This window comes from Lepisma saccharinum, chromosome 2, assembly GCF_977018435.1.
Source record: "Lepisma saccharinum chromosome 2, izLepSacc3.1, whole genome shotgun sequence".
In the NCBI taxonomy this organism is placed as follows: Eukaryota; Metazoa; Arthropoda; class Insecta; order Zygentoma; family Lepismatidae; genus Lepisma; species Lepisma saccharinum.
Genome location: NC_139230.1, coordinates 161,694,096 through 161,719,211, shown reverse-complemented (window position 1 = coordinate 161,719,211; position 25,116 = coordinate 161,694,096). Strand labels below are relative to the sequence as shown.

Below are 25,116 nucleotides of genomic sequence, written 5' to 3'. Positions count from 1 at the left end.
TATGCCTCACCGGTTCTCAAACTTGGAACCCCTTGATTGCAAAGCAAATATGTTACAACTATGCCATTGGGGAAGCACCCCTACCATTTGAAGTAGATGATGTAACAAAAATTATTGTGGATGCCGTATGAAAATTGAAATATAGCATCAAAAGGTAAAAATAATAATAATAAAAAGTCTCTCAAGAGATTGAAAATGAAATCTGGAGTCCCCTTGATGTTGAGGTAATTAAGATTTGACTAATCTATTAATGGGGAGACTGTTCAAAGAAGTCCTCCCATTAATGACTATTGCAATATTGTTGTACGAGAACCAGTTGGACCTAACTTAAATTTATGTAATTTTCACGAGTGATTATGTCTGAATATAAAAAAGTCAGTAATTTGAAGATACTTAAATCCTCTTTACCACTAATGAGAAAAGCTGGACATGGGTGAATCTGACTCCAAACACGGCTTTTTTAGAGTTACGTTCCTCTGGTTCTCACACAGCAACATATGACATGAGGTCGTCTTTATGCACCAAGAAGCTACAGTTTAAAGTGGTATCTGAACCATTAAGTGCCTCTGCTGAGTATTGAACATGGAATCCCTTGATTACAAGATGGCAACATGCAACATTTCCAATACACCAATGAAGAGGCTTGAACTGTCAGTGAGCAAATGAGTAAAGTAAACCAATTTCAGATAGAACAGCACTGAAAAATATATTTGCAATGAAACTTTTCTAAATCAAGTGGGAGGTGATTGTGTACATTATGAAACATGTATTCATGAAATCAGATACACACTGATGCAGACCTTTTGTACACAGAAAAGGCATAGTTAAAAAAAAAACTGACTACATGGGAACTTTGCATGTAATATCAGCTTTTTAAAACTTCAGGAAAACCCTTTTGTGTGTTCTGTTACAGCTCTTGCAATAACAATCTTCTACAACAACACACTACTTTATGGCAAAAGTAACTAAGGCAATGAAGTACATTGATATTTCATAACGACAAACAAGGCTTAAAAACTGTTGCAAAGGGGAAGCTTTAAACAGAATAAAATAACCCTTTTCATGTTTCATCTTGCATATGAAAATATAAATCTCCTTTCTTTAAAGAAATATATTTTAAGGTAACAGCCATCCAAGCCATATGAAATGGCTGATGTGCATTTTACTGAAAAATTATCTGAAAATTCTGGCTCAAGCAGATATTTAGTTTTCTGTTGGTTGAGTCCCAATCTTCAAAAAAACTTTCCAGCAGGTAGTAAAAATAAATAAGTGAACCATTTAAAGTATTCAATAATTAAATGAAATAAGTGAGGAATTGGTACTGCTAACAATATTGAAAGAAAGTTCTGGTGTACCGTTACAATGTTATATTTCAAAAAGAATGTCACAGAAAACCTATTTCACACAAACTTAATAACATTAAAGCACATCTGAAGATTCACACACACACACACACACATGCAGAGTTGACAGTGGATAGGAAAACTGAATTTTCTTCCATCCCTCCATCTTTGATTTTTGTTGCCATAGGAGGGTGATAGTGAAGCACCATGTTCTTTAAAAGACACCTCCATTTTTGTTTTAGGATGCCAATGGTCCAAATGGCATTAGACAGCTATGCACCTCCAGAGTGTTTTCACCAGCACCATCTATTGGTGTCATGACCCATGGTCCTCTGGATACCCACTGTTACCTGCAAAGATAAAGAAAGGCCTGTCCTGAGTTTCCACTGTAGATAATAAATATCCCAATAACAATTGAAAGTAACTTCACTTAAAAGATTTTAGAGGATCAGCAGGAATTCAAGTATTAACTTATGAGCACTTCTATAATCTATTGCTTTACTTCAAAACATCTAAAGTGCACATATCCGGTGATGGTCCCCCCAGTGTCTTATGAAACAAACTGTATGTTAAATTTGTCAATCCTCTAAAGTGCCACATTTATATAAATTTTGAGTACTTTCGTTTAAATTGCAATGTCAATGTTTGACTTCCAAAAATACGCAAGTGTTCCACAAAAGCTCTATTTCCATAGCAAATGGAATGTTGAACAAATGAACATGTAATAGCCCCATCTATACCACGTTTGGTAGAACCTGTCCCGGTTCCCGCGCTAGTTGCTCCCTGTCTTTTCTCGGTGCTGGGGAAAGTCAAAGCCAGGCAGCCAATTAAAATACGCAACGTCGCAACAGCGTCTACGTAAGCGCCTCTCTTCTGGCTTCCATTCGCTCCTCGCTGCCCAGCAGACGATTTTCTTCCTCGTTTCTCATTGGCACCGAAACTGTCGAGCGCTCCCTAGCGCGGGAAGCGGGACAGGTTCTACCAAACGCGGTATAGTTGTTGCACTTTTTTACACTCTGTGCAGTGCAGGTGTATCCAGTGTCAAGAGTAGTGCAAGGAAATCACGTTCAACCAACTAGATGGAAAGCAGTGTTCCAGTTAAGAAGATTCAACAAATGCCTGTCTGCTGCTTTGAACGGTCATTTGATTAGTTAGCACACACCACGTGACCATACACCAGTCCGAAAGGTAGTGCAGATGGTGCAGACACCAAATACACTACTTGACTCCAAATCATCAAACTAGACAACTCAGTGTTGCACCGTGCAACCAACTAGACGCTTCAGTGCAAAGAGAGTCAAAAAGTGCAGTCAACTAGACAGGGCTAATGTGTTATGGCTCCTAGGTGTTTTATAAACTTGCCTACAACATCCTCAATTTACATTCTACAAATTCTATTACATTTCAATAATCTTGTTATTCATATCCAAATTAAACATGTATCATATTTAATCACATGCTCATTGTGTGGCAAACATTATAGATTATGCTAACTGTGAATGTTATGTGAAGGCTTCCATGAAAAGTATTGTCTGGAATAAAAATAGTTATATGATTTTATGAAACATTCACGTAACATTTCTATTAATAAAAATGCTTCCACATAAAATTGTCCCTAGCATGGTCTTGTTGTATACTGGTAGGGTTTCTTCTTATTATTATTATTACTACTTGTATCTAAGAATAAAACGTTTTGATAACATTTGAAGAACTCAGAAATGTTTAAGTTTAAAATTTACGGATAATGCACATTTTGTAATAATAAAAAGGTGAGAGAAGAGAATACTAGACTTATTGTAGAATATAGATAATTATGAAACAACACTGCACATGTATTCATAATACAGTAATGGTAATAAACATAGTACTTCACATCTTTAATAATGCAGTTCATATATGAGATGAGTGCAATTTAAATACTTCATGGAAAAATTATTAACAATAATTATTCCAGACTTAGAACATCTACATACCTAACAGCCAAGTGTTCCTTGTACCTGCCTTATTCTTATATTGACAAAAGTATCTGATGTTGGAATTCCTCATGTGTCCACCCTGGATACCGAGAGTAGTCACAATATTTTCATTTTAATCGGCTATCTGCAAAAGAGGAAAAGTACTGTAACTTTTGCACAAATAATTGGGTTAACAAGTTGAGGTATTGATCATGATAAGATACTGCACAAAGTTAATGATTTTTTTAAATATATATATATATATATATATATTCATGTTATTCTGAATGAGAAATACCATCCATCTGATGTTACACATTACTCAGTTGTTTACTTCTGATTTATTTGAAAATAGCAACTGTTTTGAAAACCCCACAAATTCACCTTTTACTGTGTTCCAATAAAAAATAATAAAATATTAAAAGAATATCACTCTGGAATTGTTATTGCCATGAGCACCTTTGATTTGGTTTGTCTTAACAATTATAATTGTATTGTTTTGTCCATGCAAATAGGAATACGAGATAAAAAGTGATACAAATTTGTTTGCTAATCCAGAACTATATGGATAGTATTGAAAATAAACTAGCATGTTCACTTGCACAATATACCTACCTACATGGCCAGTCAGCCATTCATTTCAGTATTTATGTTTTATTACATTTTATTGTAGAAGCTGTCTAAAACCCACCACATGATGGATGTCAATAGGTGTTATTATAATGAAACAAAAATAACGTACACTATCTTACCTCCTTTTAACATCCAGCTGATCTGCTTGTATCATTGGGAACTTCATCCATTGTGAGGAGCAATAACCACCATAGCACTGCACACTTGCTCTATACACTGGCTGATGACCTATAACCATCTGGCTGGTACCTCCATGTTGTGAAAATGAGAGCTTCTAGCACCTATAAAATTATTTCAGAAAAAATAAATATAAATTCTCTTACAAGGAAACTTCTATCAAACAGTTCCCACTGACTCAAAGATTTTCATGCTTAAAATAAATTCATGCTACCCACTATCAACACATGACATAAGGTAGTTAAACTGAGTGCATTCTGTTGATGGTTTCATATAGAAAAAAAATATTTTCCCCTTTTCAATTGATGGTTATGAATACAGTATACCAAGTACCCCCTCCCATGCACACACACATATATACATTACTAATGACATTTTTGTCACAAAAAAAGGTTTTCTCTCACCAGTGTCTGGGCAACCGAATGGAGTACTTTCACTTTTACTGGTGCTTAGGCGTTTAGGTTAGATTTTGTGATTACAATAATAAAAAAGATAATTTTACATTCCCGTCGTGATAAAAAAATAGATTCGGGATAAATTCTAATGTCCGTAACTCTGTAAATATACGTTTCTATGCCCCCAAGCTTCTGATATAGTCTTAACAACAGTTAATCTTTCCATGGGGAATTTTTCCTGGAAATTCGAGGGAGTACGTAATTTAGTACACTCGACCTGCAATTAATACAACTTAAAACATAGTGTCAAAATTTCCTTTAAAATCTTTATCATCAGTTCACGTACTGTATAAATCATGTGTACCATTTTTTTCCCCCTATATATAACATATGGTAGTGGTGCCTAATTGAAGTATTTTATAGTACCGTAATTTCATTTACTAGTTGCAACAGGACAATATGTTGCAGAAAATTAATTGTTCTTATTTTGTGCGGCATCGTTATTTTACATTTTGATGTGACGTTGGTGGAATGTTGGCATACATTTCCCAGGTGTATCAAAATATATTTTGCAGTAGTATTTTATTTCGCGACTGCTAAGCTTAAGGAATGTTGCAAAAATATCAGCTCTAATTCTTACAAAGTACGTGGAACAATGTAATTAACAATAAGAAGGAAAATGGCACGAAGTATTTAATTCTTTAGGTACATCGTAGCAACAATTCACAATACATACGTATTTCACTCTCCCCCAGATTTGTTCCAATTGTCCTTATGTTCATACCCAATAATATTAATAACATACTAACATGACGTACTTACTCGAAATACGACTGAAACGAAGTGGGCTTGCAATTCTTCTTTCTTCAAAACCATCCTCCGCAACAGCTGATAGTGTCCATCTTGAAAATCTGCAGCCGTGAACGAACTCGGTAGGTGCCTGGCTTGTGAGTAGGTTCCACTCGTTTTCTGTTAGCGCGTCCGTAACCGTATTCATTAACGAAGAGTGGAGACTACACTAAATGGCATTCGTTAGCCTTTCTTGACAAAAACGTTACGAACTCGTTAGACCTTAACGTGTTGACAGTTCAAGACTTAGGCCCCTGGCGCGGAGCGTCCATGTAAGCCGTGTAAGCCGGGCTTACACTCTATTAGTTCTAGTAAAATGTATGTAATTATATGGCAAAATTCCTAAAAACTTCAAAGTTCACCTCGGCCTGATACCAGTCTTCGAGATCCTGTTTGTTAGACTGCAACACTTCAGCACCAGGGGGCACATGGGAACTCCCGCCTTCTGCTTGCAGAAAGTTGTAAGCCGTCTGAATGTTGCCTTTCAAATTTCTGACCGCAAAAGGAGCAGTGCCTACCGTATCTGGTTGGAGAAGAGCAAGGAATATAGGGAGAAAAGCGGGCCAAACCCTAGGTTTGTAAACCTAGGGTCACAGGCTTACAGCAGCGTGGCAAACCTCATGTTTAGAAAAAGTGTTGTTCATGGACGTCCGCAGTATTTCTTTCCACCAGGGAGGATTAAGCAAAGTATTTTTTTCAGGTGTTGGGGTAAACTAGGTATATTTTCCTTCTCAAAATATACTAATTTAATTTGAAGTTAACATTTTTCTGCAACGCCCTTACAATAATTAACAATTTGATGTGAAATACACATAGGATGAGTGATGATATGATGAAATTGATAAAAGAACACTCACAAAGAACACCCATGGACAGGCTAAGATTCAAACCTGGGACCCCTGGGCATCACAGCACACTGTGCTAAGGAGAGATCGGCGATACATACATGATCAGCATGATGACTGATTGATATGGCATTTTACAGCAATGCTTGTTCCAATTTGTTTTACAATAATAATGTTCTGGATTTACATTACTGTCACGGTTAACCATGAACACCAAAATGTTCAGTACCTTTCATGTTTATCATTTTTTACTGGCTGAGCCTAAACATCTTTATGGGAGTTTAACGCTAATAATATTAGGCCAAACACTAATAACTGCAGGAGTTCAGTTGTTTGTCTTGCATTTCATATTACAATGTGCAATCATTTTCACCAAAAAAAAAAAAGTCACATAGAACAATCTCATAATTTACATTGCTTTGGATTGAATACATTCTAAAAAGTAACTTTCTTCATCAATCCAAAGTCTCTCATGGAATCTGGCACTCTGCTGAGGCTATCATATAAGAACGTTTACCTCACACATAGAATATTAAACAAAATTCTTACTAGAACTTGCCACTACAAGTCACACCAATAAATGCAATTTTGAATCCAAGTTCTTGGACTAACAGCCCAGTTTTAGATTTTAATAGACATCTTCTTGTTAAACATTCTCTAGAAGAAAAATGAAGACTAAAATTGGTAAACACTGTAAGTGCCAGAATAATTCAAACACCGTTTTCCACGTTCAACTGTGAAATGTTCAATGCTTTATAATGTGGTAAACGTGAAAAGTGGCTGGTAGCCCTCTACGTAGATCAAAGGGCATGTAAAGAGGTCACTAGATGAACATCCTTACGGGCTGATGTGGTGAACGATGCGATTTCCCAGCTCTTTCGCTTCTGGCACTTACAACGTTTACCACATTTAGTCCTCAAATACTGAATACCTAGCATCTAAAACAAAATGGATTTGTACACATCCACCATAAATTGTTTAGCAATATAATGTGCACTTTTACATGTAGATATGAGGCTCTAAAATGAAATGAACTGAACTGGAATTTACATATCCAGTGGGTGATAAATAATTATCCCCTGTTTTGGGTGTGTCATCCATAATCAGAAAGTGGAATGACTCAAGATGGAGGAAGGAAATTTTGCTCATCCCTGCCTTCAAATTGCACCCTGGTTGTAATATAGAAAAAATAATCTGGACAACTGAAATTCTCTTGAGAGATATGCTCTTCCCTGGCAAACAGTTTTACTTATTCGAACAAGTGCTCTCAGGTTAGCAGCCAGGTTAAGTCGATGTTGGCTTCCGTTTCATACATTGCTCTCGTCATCAGGGAATATAGAAATGGAGACCAGTGTAGGGTTAAATATATTATGGAGTGGAGTTTGGACTCTGTCTACCTATTGGCTCTGGATCCTGGTGTTCTTATTGGCTGGAGCTTTGTTTTTATGGAGGAATGGGTTCCAGCCGTGACTGAGCTGGAGTCCCACGTCTCTGTTGAGATTGATGCTTTCCCGTGAAATGGCCATGGCTTCTCTTACTCGTCGGTCCCAGTAACCGGCACATTTGGCTATTATTTGGTGTGAGCAAATAAAATCCTGTTTCTCACTATGATGCTGTGTTCTGCAAGTCCTGACTTTTCTTTTTGGAATAACCTGATATTGCACGGATGTTCATTATGTCACTGTTCAATGGTGCATCCTCTTTGGCCTATAGTCTATGGTGTACCACACTCACATGGTATACGGTACACTCCTGGAATCTGGAGCTCCCAGGTTATCCTTGACTGAGTGGAGAAGAGCCTTGGTCTTGAGTGGTGGTCTGTCGATGGTATTTACTCCATGTCTTGCAAGAACGCTACTTAATTTCCCAGAGGTGTGCCCAATAAAAGGTAAAACTGCTGTAGTGGGATGTTCTTCTCCTGTGTTGCTGCTAGCAGGGGTGCTGTGTGGTGAAGGGTCCACATCCACATGTTCAGCTGGTTTGGGTGGTGACGAATCGGCCCTTGTAAGGACCACACTGTTGTCCAGTGTTGATCTCTGCTGAGATGTCACTGTCTTGGTGATTGCCCTGTTGAGGTCACTGATGTTGTATCCATTCTACTGTAACATGGTTCTAAGATGGTTGAATTCTGAATGTAGATTTTCTTCTTCCAAAATGGTTGCTGCTCTGTGGGCGAGTGTGTTGAGAACCGCAAGACGTTGAGCCTTTTGGTAGAAACTATGGGCATTAAGGTAGAGGGTGGTGTGAGTGGGTTTTCCATATACACTATGTCTGAGGATTCCATATGGTCTGCGGTGGATTAGGATGTCCAGGAACGGGAGGCAGCCATCTTCTTCTATCTCCATAGTAAATGAAATGTTTGAATGGTGGTTGTTAAGGAATTCCAGGAAAGCACAACTTTTTTTTCTTCATATTTGTAGAAATTGTTGAAAAATTTGAAGTTGTTGAACTTTGTTTTTTGTTCTACTTCCATGTCTGTGTTGGTGTTTTATTTCTTGTAATTAATATATAATAAATATACACAATAAATAAGAATTGTTGAGATAAACAAAAGTGAAGTTGCTGCTGAAATTATTCACTTTTGATGAACACAGGAACATCCAACAGGTCATAAATCCAATCTTCAAGTCATACCACATGAAGACTGCAGATGTTTCAATTGTTGGGTAACCATTCCAATTGCTGTATTGATGCAAGAGGGATGACAAATAAATTTTTACAGAATCCCATGAATTCCTTATGGAGAATCAACTTCAAGTTACAACTAATCAAATGAGAATTTTGACTTTTCCAACTACCAAGAAATTGTTCAATGTATCCTTTTTGCATTCATGTACTTTTCAACATCACTGGATGTTTGATATTCCCAAGAGAACAAATAAAATAATGCTCTCATAATCAAAATTTTTCTTCTCCAATTATGGGTAGGTCCAAAAGAAAATTTGACTAATTCCCTAGTTAACTACTTCCATCCCCGTTACATAATGCAGGCAATTTCCAGTTGAAGTTGGAGAAAAAGGCTGCTCAAGCGAAAACAATACCGTCTCACTAGCCACTTCAATTCCTTGCCAATTCTACAACAAGGGGGGAAGGGAAAGTTGGGCTGCTACTCCGCAAGGCTTCGTTGAAGAGCTTCTACTGTCTCCTCGAGTCTTTGCAAGAAAAGCTCGGTGGGTGGAAGAGAAATCACGCATGCACAGTCAAGAACATCGATAGATGATGAGACATCTATCGGGTTTCTTTTGTGTGGGCGGAAGGTAACTAATATGTAAAAAAACTGATTTTTACAGTGACTTAAATACTTCACTCGTACCATAAAAGGGAGAGTGAAGCTGTGGCTGGCAGGTATTAATAATAGCAGCTATCTAGTCGCCACAGCATCCAACAATATATATAACAATATCACATGCAAAATGATTATTTATGGCAAAAGTTGGTCTATGTCGACCAGACCAGTGATGGCTTCATTCTGGGGCAAGGGGACAGGTGCTCCAGTTCACAGCCAGATTAGTGCATGAAAGTGCCAGATCTGGTTCCAAAAGAGCTAAGTTGGCAAGTGATTGCAGCTGTTGCAAAGGGGAGCCTCGTGGAAACCCACCCTCATGCCCTTAAAGTGGGATTAGCCTTACTGTCCATAAAGTGGACTAAAAATAAAAAGCAACCTCAGGCAATCGGTTGTGAAGTCAACTGCATTGCATTCATATAACAATATAGCACCTCACACTGTCAGGGAGCAAGGCGTGAGGCATTTAAATGGGAGTTGAAGGTACACTGCTCAAAAAATAAAGGTAGTCACTTATTGAAACTTGTATAACTTTAGTGTACTGCTATGTATTCCAATGAAAAAACAACAACATGAAAACAACTCTTCTTCTTTGTGACACTCAACAAATTACACAGAAATTCTCTTCATGTAACTCAAATCGCGGTTTTCATTGTCGAAATGTCTGAAATCAAAGTGCTCATTTTCCAGAAATGAAAGGAAATCTGTGTGTACTTGTCACAGATGAAAGGAGTCAACATGATAACATGGAAATGCTCGCAAGTCAATATGGAATACTGCCTCCCCTGGCTTGAAGGACAGCATCACAGCACCTGTTCATTCTTCTGACAAAATGCTGTATGTTTACTTGACGTAGAAGTCTCCATTCATCAACAAGGACTTCTGCAAGGGCATGAAGTGTTTGGGGCAGTTGATATCTGTCTCGAACATGTCATTACAGTTTATCCCAGAGATGTTCAATCGTATTCAAGTCTGGACCCCAAGGTGTCCATACCATTCTTTACAAATTGTGCTCCTCAAGAATCTTTTAATGAGATTAGCTGCATATATTTCACGTTATCATGCATGAATAGAGCATTTTCCCCAATTTCTCTCATCTGAGAATGACATGTGGCACAAGGATCGCATCAATGTAGCGTTTCACAGTTAAGGTCCTATTTTGAATGATGTGGAGATCAGTTTTCGTATCCAAACATATGCCTCCCCAGACCATAACAGATCCACCTCCATAAGCAGCAGTTGGTTAAATTGCTTGTGGATGGAATTGTTCTCCTTGCCTTCTCCAAACACGTTTAGGACAATCTGAACCATGCAATTAGAAAAGGGAGTGATCAGAGAATAACACAGAATGCCAGTGTATTAGCTGCCACTGAATATGATCTCTGGTGAACTGAATTCACATTGCACGATGTCTTCTTGTCAACTGGAGGCTTTAGCATAAAGCAGCCTCCCTCAGCCTGTTTCTGACAGTTTTGTTGCTAATTCTTACACCTGAAGCATACAATAGGTCCCCTTACAGTTCTTGTGTAATATTGTGGTGGTTCCGCATTGCTTGTAAATGAACAAAATGGTGCTGTGCTGGGGTTCTTTTCATTGGCGACCTGCTCCAGGACATCTGCCAACACTTCCATGTTCTTGAAAACATTCCCTTAATTTCCATATGGTACCCTCAACAAGCTCAGTATTCTTGAAACATACTGCTGGGAATGACCCTCTTGAAGCAGTGCTAGTGGCTTCATTTGAAAACAATTACCACCCTCACTGCCTACCTTGGTCCTCACGATCAGCCATGGATTTTAGCACCATGATGCACACTGACCAACCATCGTACATACAAGCATTTAGATGTCTTTAACAAATGACGAACAAAGTAGGGCCGGTGGTGCCATCTTTTCTGTAGCGAACAACGTTCAAATTTAACTGTAGCCATATTATGATATTCATTCATTCATTCATTCATAGATCATTTGTACATGCAATCACTGCTTTCAAATCTAGTGTTCTACATGTGACTACTTTTATTTTTGAGCAGTGTATTAAAATCGGGAGTAAAAGGTGAAGAGAATGAAGGAAAGACAGGACAAAGTGCTTTTTATTCAAGAAAAGAATAAATGGATAAAAATGTCCAAGCAAGTTATCATCAATTTTTGAGTAAATGTTGCATATGAGAAATACAATAATTTTTACATTTTTTTTTTGGCCCCCTTAAGCTTAGGACTTGCCCACCTGTATGTTACACCTCTGATTTGACGTATTTATTGAAATTATAATGTTAAAGTAAAATTTAAAGCCAGATAAAAACAGAATGTTAGCCTTTTACATCTATTTTTCTCTCTCTTCTATTTATTACTTTTTTATCAACCCCATGGGATGCGAGGCCCCAGGCAGTTTCCCATTTTGCCCTCCCCTTGCTACACCACTGTCTATTTGAAATGAAAACCAAAGGGGGTAGTTGAAAAGTCTCTCCCTGAGGGTTTCAGAAGGTGGGAGGAAAGAAATATGAAAAAGTTACAAGTGAGCACATGTATTTTTAGAACAGTGTATCTCATTTGCGAAGGATGTTAAAGAAATTATGAAATTTACAAGCTTTGAACAGGCTTGATATTGTGATAAGCATAGACAGATTCAGAAATGTTTTCTGGGAGGGCACAGCATATGCTGTAACATGTATGCTTGATGCACATGTATATGTATGCATGTAGCGTGCAGATTCATGGTTTTCACTGCCACTAGAAAGTCACAAAATTTGTAGAACCATTCTTTTGATTTATTGAAATGCATGAAATAAAATAAACAACAAATTTGTGTGTAGAGATAAGTGCACTATCTCAAGAAAAAAGCTAAGATGAGTGACAAGACTCTTACTGACATGATAATGTTTCCATAGCGTACAGCCATTTTAGAAACTCATGGCAACCACGAAGCAATTGATAGGATTCCATACATTCAGGATAGAAAATCACATTTTTTGACATTTTGTCAGTGGCGGCTCATGGTTCATAATGTTGGTGGTTGCAGAAATACGTATATATGAAATATATTTATATAACTTTAATTTGTATATATTTATAATGTAATGTAATTATTAATTTATAATTTTGTATGTGATGGACACGTGACACTTTCGAGGAGTACAATTAATAATCATCATACAAAATTTGAAGTTTCCATTTATTCGGCAGCATGCAGAATTGTGCTTTTTGTGATTACATAAGAAGTAATGTTCGGATCCAACTTTAAACTGTAGGTCCAGTCCCAATTAGTCTTTCTGCATATAAAGTGGATTTAAAAACAACAAATCAAATCAAATTGTTACAATTTTCAAGCATAATTTAAATTAGGTTAAGATTCTCCCCAAAATAAAATATTTATCTTTCCTTAACGAGGACATTTTGCCTGTTGCTCTTATGACACAGGACAGTGAGAACTTGGCTGCTGATCTCTAACGGTGTATGAAAGAATTAGCAATCAAGCGTTTGTTGTTGGTCCATCCTCATCTTCCCTCACCTGCCGGGGGATCCGAAACAGGTCGCCTGACTTTGCTGTGTTGTAAACCCATTGCAACGACCAAGCCGACTGAAGCAGGGGATAGGAACAACAGCACTGAACTTCGCTCCAATACTCCTCGGTGTAAAGGTCAGGATGTTGCTCTGGCTTTGCAACGCATACCTGTGCGTCTACTCACACAGTGTAATCTCACAGGTTGCCTCCTTTTTTTAAACAGATCATAATGGAATTTGCTTTATGAAGCAATGAAGGGCAAAATTGTTTGTTTATGTTCAATATATTTAATAGGAATACATATGAAAAAATATACTAACAAAAAGTATGAAATATTGCAGCAACAATATCAGTAACCACCCATGCATTTTGTAGCATGAGCAAACTGTTACTAAGAAAATATTCATGGTCTCTACACATTGAAATTAGTTGGTGTTGTAAGCGACACCTTGCGTATTTATGTACAAGACAATTAAAGTAACAAAAATTCCAATTCAAAGAATATCTCAAATTATATTCTACCTATTTCCTTATGTACATATTACATCCTGTATTTTGAAAAAAAAAATAAACATAGTCTGCTAAACAAACTTTTGGCACAGTCTTAAATTTTAGATGATATATTCTAGCAACTCTTCAGCCTTGAAGTGGATTCTCCTATTAAATGCATTAATTGTAAGCCATTCTTTGGCTTGCAGAGTCAACGTTATTCAGAGAAGAACTATAATGTTTGGGAAAGAAGACAAGTTTTTGTAGGCTTTGCTTGGTTACTGCGATAAAGGCCCTGCAGATCCTGTGGTGCATAGATGGGAGTGGGGAGGTCAAGGGGGACCTCGGATTTGTACCACTGTCATTACGGAACAAATTTTCCTGATTGTAAACAATTCCCTTATCAGAAACTAAATATAAAAATTTATATGAAACATTAATGACTCAAAAACAGTTTGTAACTCAAGATAAATACCAGGTTCTGACTTGTTACAGGCTCTCAAATCTCAGAAAGTTGCCATCGCTCAAAAACTCGGTCAGTTGTAGACACTCAGATACTCCAATACAAGGCCTGATGAATTAAGGCAATCTTTATGGATGCTTAGAGATACACAGAGAGTGAATGTCGTATGTGTACAGACTCTGGATAATAAACTGTGGGGGCAGGTTAGCACCATGCTAAATAGTGCGCTCGTAGAGTGAAGTCCTGATAAGTGCATTTCTCTGTGATGGGACAAAAGGCAACCTGGAAAGGTTGTTAATGGAATGTAATGAAAAGATGTAGTATATACAGAGCAGGGGATGTATGTGTAAATAAACTGTACATAAAGAGATAACTGCGTGAGACGTTATTTTTCCTAACAGTGGTTAGCATATTTTTACATTTTTTGTAAGCCAAGGTTCATATTTTCAAATCTTGACCAACACATGGGATGTTTCAGTGTGCTGGTTTCTTGGTCTTTATCACCAATTTACCAGTCATCTCCATCCTCGCTAGAGAGGTAGAAAAGTGATAAAGTACCCAAGAATTAAAATACCAAATACAATCCTCTTAATATCTTCACCACATGTCTTAAGCATTGTAATCATAGATGCAGTCACATTTTTTAAAGAAGATATTTTAAATGGTTGTCCAGTAGGTAGGGTATCTGTCTGAATGTGAGAGATCCAGATTCGATTCCCACGGTGGGTTATTTTAGGTGTGAAAAATTTCAAGCAATGGAGCTGCTCTGGTGTTCTCCAAGCCTCTAATAAGTGGGTGTCCGGAGCATGGCACTGATTATATCAACGAGAGCTTTACTTATATCAGCAAAAAGCAGAGGTTGAGGAGTTGTAGTCCATTTTATAAGATCTTCCATAATACTGTGAGAGAAAACAGACATTTTCAAATTTCAATTGTTAATAATAGTTATGATGGATATATTATTTTGTGATTGGAGTATGCTATACTTTCATATGTTTTGAAGAAATGGTACGTTACTTTCTCCCATGTGGTGCTCGGAAGACATTATACATATATGTATATCCCAGCCATCCAGTGCACATGCAATGGGAAGACAGTTATCTCAGGCATTCAATTAATATAGGAACAGCATGAAACAGAAACCTACCTCCATTTCACAGGGAGGATAACATGCAAGCTAGGAGAGGAAGGAACTTGAACTTAGTTCCTCTCCTCCCAACCTGCATGTCAAACCAGTCCAATCAAACATATCTGTTTGAGGAGGGTATGCCTAAATTGACCCCCCTCCTCACTATGAGTTCCTGGAGAGGACACTTCCGTGTTACTCTGGACTTCAGTAACTTACTTCCTCTCCAAACCTGAATTTTATCTGCCTCAATGATGACCCCAAAAAAAGATTGGAAGCTAGGTTTTTGTTTCATGCTGTTCTTGATTTGTTTTCTGGCTACAAGGCCAGTCTGATTTTGTAGTGCGACCACAGGTAAAAGGACATGTGATTCCTGTGCATCCTACTCTTCCATGGAGGGGAGGGGAGGAGTAAAGTGGAGCATGCTTCCTCATAGTCTGAGTTGAATGGTTGGAGGAGAAGATGTGCGATTGATTTTGGCTGAAGGTCTTTTTGTTTGTGGTCACTCTATACCATGATTTTTCTGGCACATGGCGTAAGAAGTTTTTAAAAATTGATTAAAACTTTTCTATTGTATGGGAATACTTCTAAGGAACAAATAAGGTAAGGGCCCGGAATCCGTCCCCCATTTTAACTTCCATGGAAAGTGCTGCCATTTTGCGAGAGCAGCAGGAATATCTTCAGAACCATTCAGTGGCCTACTGGCATTGACGTAGTTGCTTTTTTCTGTTCATTCATGCTTTATTTTTTCAAAAATAGTTTGTCTGAAAGATTGTTACAGTGTGAAATCGACTTGAAACAGTTATATTGATGCCTCACGGTAAGTTTTTCATCATCTAGCAATTGATAATTATAAATTAGTACTTGAATATTGCGTTCCAGTTGTCACAGCCATGTAGCTATAGTCATTTGGTCGGGAGCAGTCGCTATTTTTGTTATAACTAGAGTCCTAAATGCGTCCCCTTTGAGATTCTCAAATCCGTCCCAGGGACGGATTTAGGACCCACATTATGCATCTTTCCTATGATATAATTCATTTTTTTCCTGACCACTTAGACTAGTTTTGATTGATGTATGATCACTTGTCAACCTTTTTATAATGTGTTTAACACTTCTATGCCTTATTCTTGAAAAGAAAATTAATGCTAATTAATAAAAAGTATATATTAAACTTAAAGTTCTATGAAGAAGGTGCCGCCAACGGGGTGTCCGAGGGGGCACATGACTTTCTCCTCACTCAACAGACAAGCTACAGCCTTTGGATGTAGCATTCATGTTTCCTCTGAAAACTCTATACGCAAGGCTATAGAGCAATAGTTGGTCTCTAACCCAAACACAATTGTGAGGAAACTACAAGTATCCACTTTGTGCTGCTACTCTTGAAACAGCCGTCAATGGATTTAGGAAAACTGGAATTCATCCGTTTCATCCCGATGTCTTTCAAGAGCATGACTTCATAGCCAGACAACTTGAAGAACCAGAGGTGCCTGACAATGGAGGGAATGACGACAAGCAGAACGCTCCAGCTCCACCTCAAGTGGTCGTCCAAGAGACATCCAGGAAGTTCCAGTAATCCAGCCTTTCACACCTTCAAGAGCCGGGACCTCATTCTTGGTAACAGCAAGTCCACATAAGATGTCTCTAAAAGCCTCTATGGAAAAGAAACAAATGACGGAAGAGCGTCAGAAGAAACAATTCCAATCACAGACCAAGAAAGTCTCAACATTCAAGATAAAGATCAGCTTGGAACATCATCGACAAAACCTCCCAAAAAGAAAACATAGAAATACGACTCAAGTTCAAGCGACTCTGAGGATGAAACACAAGTTCCACTGGTGTCCACTGATGACAAGGATAGTTCAAGCGATGAAGATGCGTCATGTCCTATTTGTGGAAAGCGTTTTTCCCAAGACAAGCAAGGAGAGAAATGGGCAAAGTGTTCGAAATCCTTCTAGGTATGGAATTTTCAGAATTGAAGATTTGGCTTAGGGGGATGGTATTTGGGCACTTTACCTTAGTAGGCATAATATGTAATAAACTTATTGCTTTATGATGTATATTGCTCTGTTTGGTTTGTTGACAATGCTTTTTGACGTGTCGGTATGTAGTTGCAATACAAATATACAACCTTGGTGACAATGAAATTCGATCAGAAAGGAATACGTGATTAAATGCACAGAGGCATAGGCGGTGGAATGGGTGACCCGCAGAAGTGACGCATGTGTGTAAGAGGAGGCGTGTGAGCAGGGAAGAATCGTGATCCCAGCATGTTGCACCCAAGGTCACGTAAAGAACGAAAACGGGGAACAATACGCGTGACATTGAACTTCAACCACGCACCAGACCCATACGGAAAAAATTCCAGATAGTGGCGCATTCGACGGAAGCATGACGTCACGGAAACGATAAGGGAGTCCGTCGTATATAAGCGCGTGCTGTGCACCGAGGAACCGCAGTGCATCATCACCATGGCCAGGGGCCAGGGGCAAAACTTTTTACAACACCTTGAGGAGAAGAGTGGTGGAGTTGCAACGGGATGGACTCAGTGAACGGGAAATAGGGCGCCAACTGAATTTACCCAAGTCAACCGTCCACTTCATCATCAAACACCACCAAAATACGGGTACTACAGAGCCAGGGTAAAGCCCCCGGTCGAAAACGCCTGCTGAGCGTGCGTGACCTACGGATATTTAGGCGCTATATCCCGACCAACAATCATATTTCTGTGGCCGAATTACGACTGTGGACTCGAGAACGCTTTCACATTGAAGTGTCAACCAGAACCATTCGCCGTTACCTACAGCGATGCGGTTACCGAGTGTACAAGGCGAAACGTAAACCTTTCCTTTCCATGTTGAACAAAGGCAATCGACTACGGTGGGCACGAATGTACCGGGGATGGACATTTCGGCAGTGGAAAAGGGTTATGTAGATGGACAAATCCATTTTCAATGTTGTGTACGGGAAAATACGGAAAACAGTCATTTGTCGGAAGGAGGAACAGAATGAAGCAAAATGTTATGCACGTCGGGTACAGAAACCTGCATCAGTGATGGTATGGGGATGCATGACGGCATCTGGGGTTGGCCCACTACACGTCTGTGAGGGCATTGTGAATGCACACGCCTATACACGCATACTGGAGCGGCATCTTCCCACAGTGCGAAGGCACCTGTTCCACAGGCGGCATCTCATCTTTCAACACGACAATGCCAGGCCTCATACAGCGCGGCTGACAAGAGAATGGTTGACTCGCCATCACGTGCAAACTCTGCCATGGCCACCATCGAGTCCCGACCTCTCGCCCGTTGAGAATGTGTGGGGCGTCTTCTTAAGCGACGTGTGCAACAGAGGGGACCCACGACAGTGGCTGCTCTTATCGCCTGCCTGCAGGAGGAATGGCACCGCATCGATGTGGAATACCTTGAACGACTTGTCCGCAGCATGCCCCGACGCATTGCCACAGATATTCCCCGACGGGACGGCGTCACCATGTTAAACAGGATCCCCTCTAACAGTGGTCGAACTTCAATGTCACGATTAGATGGACGAAAATGTTTTATTTTGTGTGGACACCATACATTGCTGCGTTGCAGCGGAAATTTATGTTTTCCTTTGTTCCATGTAGCCTGCTGAATAAAATATGTTCAGCATATGCATGTGTTCTACTTCTTTCACAACGCACTCCTATATTTGTGACTGGTCGAACTTCATTGTCACTAAGGTTGTATGATCAATGCCTATTTCAGTTTGACTCCCCTTTTGTGTATTGATTGATTGATTTAATTGTTGTTTTAAGTCCACTTTATGCACAGAAAGCCTAATCGAGACTACTGGACCTACACTTTAAAGTGGGATCCGAACCACTATGTGCCTCCACCAGGTATCGAACCCGGGACTCCTAGATTACAAGACAAAAACGCTACCACTGCGCCATCGGGGAGGCCCCCCTTTTGTGTAATAAAATGCAACTTCACATTCCATTTTACTCAATACTAATTTTCATAGACTACCATGAAAGTTAGTCTCCTTGTAAAAAAAATATATTCTCCTACAACCATCATCTTTGCATTCTATTATTGTGAATGCTATGATCTCCAAAGAAAACACAAGCATTAAAGATCAATACAAGGCAAGAAAAAATTTTGCATTATTTATTGAAAACCAACATTTTTACAAAATTTAAATCCTTATAAACACATTGAGGAACCTTCAAATCAAAACTGTGCTACTCAGATATTATCATTTTTTCAAATGCTTGAAAATCTACAGTGGTTTCTTAAAAGTTTTAGTTACTACAAAATAAACGAGGATTTCATCACTTTAAATGGTAACAGATTCAGCTCTTAATAAAGCACTAAAACCATTACTTCTAATTTAGTTTCTCATATTTCATATTGAATGCAATGTTGCATGAAATTTATTCAGCTGTTTTATTCTGTCCATAGTAATCAACAAACCCCTCAAGATCCACTAAGTACATGATAATTGTATGGTCGACAATATAATTGTTACCCTTATCCTTGGGGCCTTGCTAAAATACACACAATATGTTTTGCATACATCCTGAATTTCGTCCTTGCTTCCAGTTAACCCCAAAAGCTTGGGTGAAAGTTCTATTACATATATTCCAACAATTTCTGGAGTATCTCTGTTTGGATGAAGTGTGTCTCAACATTAGGCACATCAGAATTCTTTTCTACTAAATCAGCTACTAGAGTCATTTTCTCTAATTCATCTGGACATATATCTGGCAAGTGTGTGAAACCAAAATAGATTAACATCCACTTGTCACAAAAATCTTCACTCTATATTTGATTTCTTTGGTGGTCAATGAGACCGAACTTTCCATTAATAGCAGCCTTCCCAAGTTCTCTTCTCACCCTTGCCCGTAATAATTCTTTTTCTTTCTTCAAATACCACAACTTAAGACCTCCCCCCAGGACAGCTGTGATCCCTAAACTATTCCATGAAATTGACCCGTGCTTTGGAGGAACAGAATCATTTGGGATATATGTAATCGCAAAACTTCTTCAAGTACATCTTTCTGGTACAGAGAGGTACAGGATTTCGCTTCAAAGATAAATCCTCTAGTTACACTATGGGACAACTTAGCACATGACTCCAACGTCCTTTTTTGTGAATCACTTAGTAATTATTCTGTGAAATGCGAACATTGTTCGCCAGACAAATACTGTAACAAGCTCTGTTATTAAAACAGCAAACAATGCCAGTACTTTTAACAAAAACATAAAGAGAACAAAGGTCAGAATATTTCCAGACGTGGATCACAACCAAAGAATTCGTCCCAGGAAGGGGGCGCTATCCAAACACTTTGTGCAGTTCTTAAGGGTTTGTGCACCTGTAAGTAAAAATAATTCATAATACACAATGCAAAACACGATGATAACAAATTAACAAATCATGATCTCATTACAGCTTCCGATAAGACTTAGCCAAACATTTGCTACATAAATGCCAATTACGTACATGTAACAAAGCTACAAAATGTGACACAGCTAATAAATGTGAAACAAACACCTTGAATAATATCACTTTTCTGTACATAGAAACAAATAAATAGAGCATGCACAGAAAATACGTGATGAGGTTAGAGAGAAATAAAACTACATTCAATAATTTCAAAAGGCAATTTTTAACAGAATAGCCATATTCACCAAATTGTGAACTTCAAAATATTGTATATAGAGTTGTAGGTGATTGAATTGGGGAGGGGGTGGAGTGACTTCCTACACTTTTTGGTTTTATTGATTGATCGAGTTGATGATGTAAGTCCACTTCGTGCCTCCACAGGTTATCAAACCTAGGACCCTTTGATTACAAGGTGACCACTATGCCATTGGGGAGGCACTAGTGTGAATCTCGTGAAATGCCAATTTATACTTTCCTAGGATATGGAGGAAATCCACCAAATCATTAAATCAATTAAACATCAGCATTGACTCAGCACTAGTGAAGACACACTGAACCCATTACCATGTGTCATGGATGATTTTATTACTGAAACATTCCACATAAAGTGTTGTTGAATGTTGTTTTTGAGTTGGTATTTTGAGTCCACTTTATGCATAGTAAGGCCAATCTGGATTGAACATAACAGTTTAAACTAGTAGTTTGAAATTTTGAAAAGATATAATACTTTATGTATTGTTACTTTGACATATTGGTGGTTCAAAAGAGCCCTATGCTGATTTTTAATACTACTTACATGCAAGACTAACCCCATATGGTAATTATATTATGGGTGATTATCAATGATGAATTAAATGTAACAGATCAACTATCAACAACAATCAATCTTTATCCAGATTTTACAGATTGATGTGGAAAATATATTAGCTTTGGTGCAAGCCCACCCCTTTTTGGAATCCCCAGTTTCCCATTAGAAGAGATTTTGTACATATGGAATATTTCAGTATCTCATCATAATGCCTTGAGAGCTGAAGTAAACATGCTGTTGCAAAAGGAAACAAAAATTAAACATAGTTTTGCTATAATATTATATTACTGGTCAGAATATTATTAAGTTGAGGGAGATAGTTAGTTTCACTAACTCCGTGGTAAACGAAGTGCTATTGGTGCAAGCCACAGGTACGCATCTGTTGTTTTAAAGAACTGATTGATTTGAACAATGCACTTTTGGAAATACTCTGTAAATATGTAAATAGAACATCATATAATAAACCATATGTAATCCTGCAAGATAATGCTTTCATTTGATGAACTAACTCCCTGAGCAAAATTACCAGTGGTCTATTCACCTTCTGTACTGCAATGTGAATGAACCTAGGAACAGGTATATAAGTTTCAAAACATTCCAGCATTATAATCTGCTCTTGAGGCACCCAGGGAGAGATGTGGAAGGAGAAAGATTGGATGAATGAAGGGAAGTAATCAAGGGCCAGAATATAGGAAGTAATCGGGGACACATTACAAATATTCGTAAAAAAAGTAGCAAAACTGTGGCTCATCAGAATTTCAACCAGTTAACAAATCCTCTCTTTACCATATTCAGCATAATATAGAGCTAGTCCTGGGAGGATATGTGGTAACATTACACTAACAAGAAATTCTAAAATAATTGTAGTGATACAGAGCAAGCCTAAGAATAGACAAAAATACAAGTAATTTAGTGCAGATACAAGTAATATAGTGCAGATAAACGATGAATCCTGGTCTAGTTTCATAAAGGATATAACAAAATCATGCATGCAAATTTCGTGAAAAGTTAAATGTGTTGTTTATTTGTCCAGGAAAAAATATTTGAAGCTTATTTGTGACAAATACTAATGAAATAAACACAAAAATACATATAGTCACATACAATTGGTCAGGAAAATATTTGTATATGAATTTAACCTAACACACACACACACACACACACACACTTAAGAAAAGTTAACTAAGGTAACCATTACACAACACCATAATATGCTATGCTATGACCACTTTTCATCTAATTCTCTGGCACATAATGTACAGCAAGGACAAAGTGCCACCTCCTTCTTGATAACTACTTTTCTCAACATTGAAGCAAGTTAATGAGTTGTTTCATGTGTAAAATTTTTTCAAGGTGTCTACAATTTTGTAAAAATAAAATTCTCTGGCTTTTCTAAGTTTTCCAGCCCAAGAACCAAAATTTTCCAAACCAAATCATTAGGGGAATTCATGTATTTAAACTTGTATGTAAGGAGGTCACTACATTTCAGCTCAACATCACACTTAGAATCTCACTTAACCAAGTTTTTTAGAATATTCACTTCACATGTGATAAGGGCATCAGAGGTGAGCTTTTACATAATATACTGACTAATAGTAAACAGAGAATTATTATTTTTATTAAAAAATCACAATAATTACAGCATAAATAACACAGTAAAATTACATCAACCACATTCTGTAGTAGATTTCTACATGAAAACAGTTCAAAACATGGCCCATTTTTCTAGGATATTAAATGTACACTTTCTACTATATCTACCTGTAATACTCAGCATATCAAACTGAAGCACAGTGCACTCCCATTTCCACTGTCTTCTTTTATCTTCTTCTTTGGTCTCTCTGTATCCAACTCCTTACCACTATCGGTGTTTGTGATCTTTATTACAAATCTGTCCATATTCAATGTCTGAACAGACTACAGCCACATGAAATCAATAAACAAGGAATGGTAACTGCAGCAGGGTACGCCTAGTTGTCAAAATCGTAAAGCACACATGTTTTGATTGAAGAAAGAACAGCAATATTTAATCTACAAAAGATCTTGAAAACAATGCTCACGTTTCAAGAAGTTACGATAGCAGAACTTCGACAAAGAAACATTTCAGTATAACAATGAAATGCAGTTAATTAACAATCCTTTTCGGTTCCTTTACTTCCTTACTATGCTGCCTGCCCCCGCTTTGTCGATCCTCACATTGGAAATGTAACAATCATGTCAACAGCAAGCGGACAAAAGCATAAGTATGGTTAGCGGTAAATAATACCACATCTCTCTATTCATTATGGCGTTTTTGTATCTTTGTGTTACTAAGTTGCATGTCAGGAATCAGATTCTTTAATTGTCATGGACATTTTAAGAATAAATAGTTATATAGATGTAAGTTTTCAGAGATGGTTTTAAAGAAAATACAACTTCTAATGAATGAAACAAAGAGGTAGAGTGTCTCAGGATTTCCCAAAAAAAAAAAAAAAGATTTGATGACTATAGACACATTCCACTGCTTATACGTGCTTATGAGTATAGTTCCACTCGATAAACCATTCTTTTCGAAAAAAAACAAAAAAAAAAACATTACTTCATTCTTTCAAAAACTAATACGATTTTCGAAAATGGGAAAAATACTGGGGGGGATGATCCCCCTCATTAATTATTGAGTGGGACGTGTCCCCCACCTGCCAACGGCCGTGAACTGAAGTTAAGCTTATCCACAAAAAAATTTAAAATTTCTTGCTTGTCCTTTTTTTTTGTTTGTTCAATAACATACTTTTAGTCTACTACTTCCAAAAATTTAGATTTTCCCAGAAACCCAGTAAATTTCCCCGACTTTTCCAGAAAAAGTAAGTTCCCTGACTTTTCCTGGATTTCCAGACTACAGTCTATTATTTCTCGCTACATATATGTTCTGTGGCAGCAGAGAGAATGGCTCTGACCACAGTTAAAAACTCTAAAATAGCACCCACAAAATCACAATATTCTTAGTTCATTTCTAGCTTGTCTAATCAAGTTACATGGGCTTCTGGAGAATGACTCATGCACACAATTCAGTCTCTTAGAGCCATTCTTATGCTGCTTTTGCATAAGCATGACTACTGATGATTCACATTCACCAGTGACCTTGAAAGCATGATAAAACAAATATTGGAGAAAGTTCCTTCCAACTGAGCTCGAGATTTGGGTTAACAAGGTAAAATACGGTGAGTGATTTTCGCAGCATATTTCTTTCTATTTTGATACTTTTTCCCTGGTATAATGTATTATTTTCTTCCATGAATGATTGTAGTGATTTATAATGAGAAACAATTTGGAAAATAATACAAAATATTTCAGGAAAATACTTTAAAAATATAAACACTCACCAATTGTAGCCAATCATTCTGCTTGGTAGCAAGAAAATGCGCATCAGCTCTATTATCACCTGGAGATACAAAGGTTACCAAGGTTACCATTCCTTGCAGCTGTAAACAGAATATATTACACATTGTAAAATGAACAAATAAGGTCATGCAAGGTGAATAACGCCATGCAAAGCTTCTTCAATTTTTCCTGGCATTATAAAAACATCTGGCAATGTAAAAACTGGATAAGGCAATAGATGCATTTTTTTGCTAGCAACAAAAAATTATGGTATCTTTATTTCAAATAGTAAAGTTTCTGAGAGCTTTTTTCTAAGAAGGTGCATTTTAGCGTTATTTCCCACATAGCCAGGTAATAAAGCCACATGTGATGGGGTAATAACGCCATACTATAAGAATGTCCTAATAAAATAGATAAATGGTAATTACTCACTTTATACACACTTGAAGCATTATTCAT

General features: G+C 37.7%; 1 long non-coding RNA gene and 1 pseudogene across 1 annotated transcript; both read right to left on the bottom strand.

Moving 5' to 3' along the window:
• Positions 1-1,348: 1,348 nt before the first annotated feature.
• Positions 1,349-5,492, bottom strand: LOC145984549 (uncharacterized). Its single transcript, XR_014441352.1, has 4 exons — positions 5,326-5,492; positions 4,051-4,212; positions 3,317-3,443; positions 1,349-1,693 (listed from the first exon to the last, which is right to left on the bottom strand). It is a non-coding gene; the product is annotated as an uncharacterized LOC145984549 (long non-coding RNA).
• Positions 5,493-19,281: 13,789 nt separating this feature from the next.
• LOC145983733 (cytochrome c oxidase assembly factor SCO1-like) lies at positions 19,282-25,116 on the bottom strand (annotated as a pseudogene).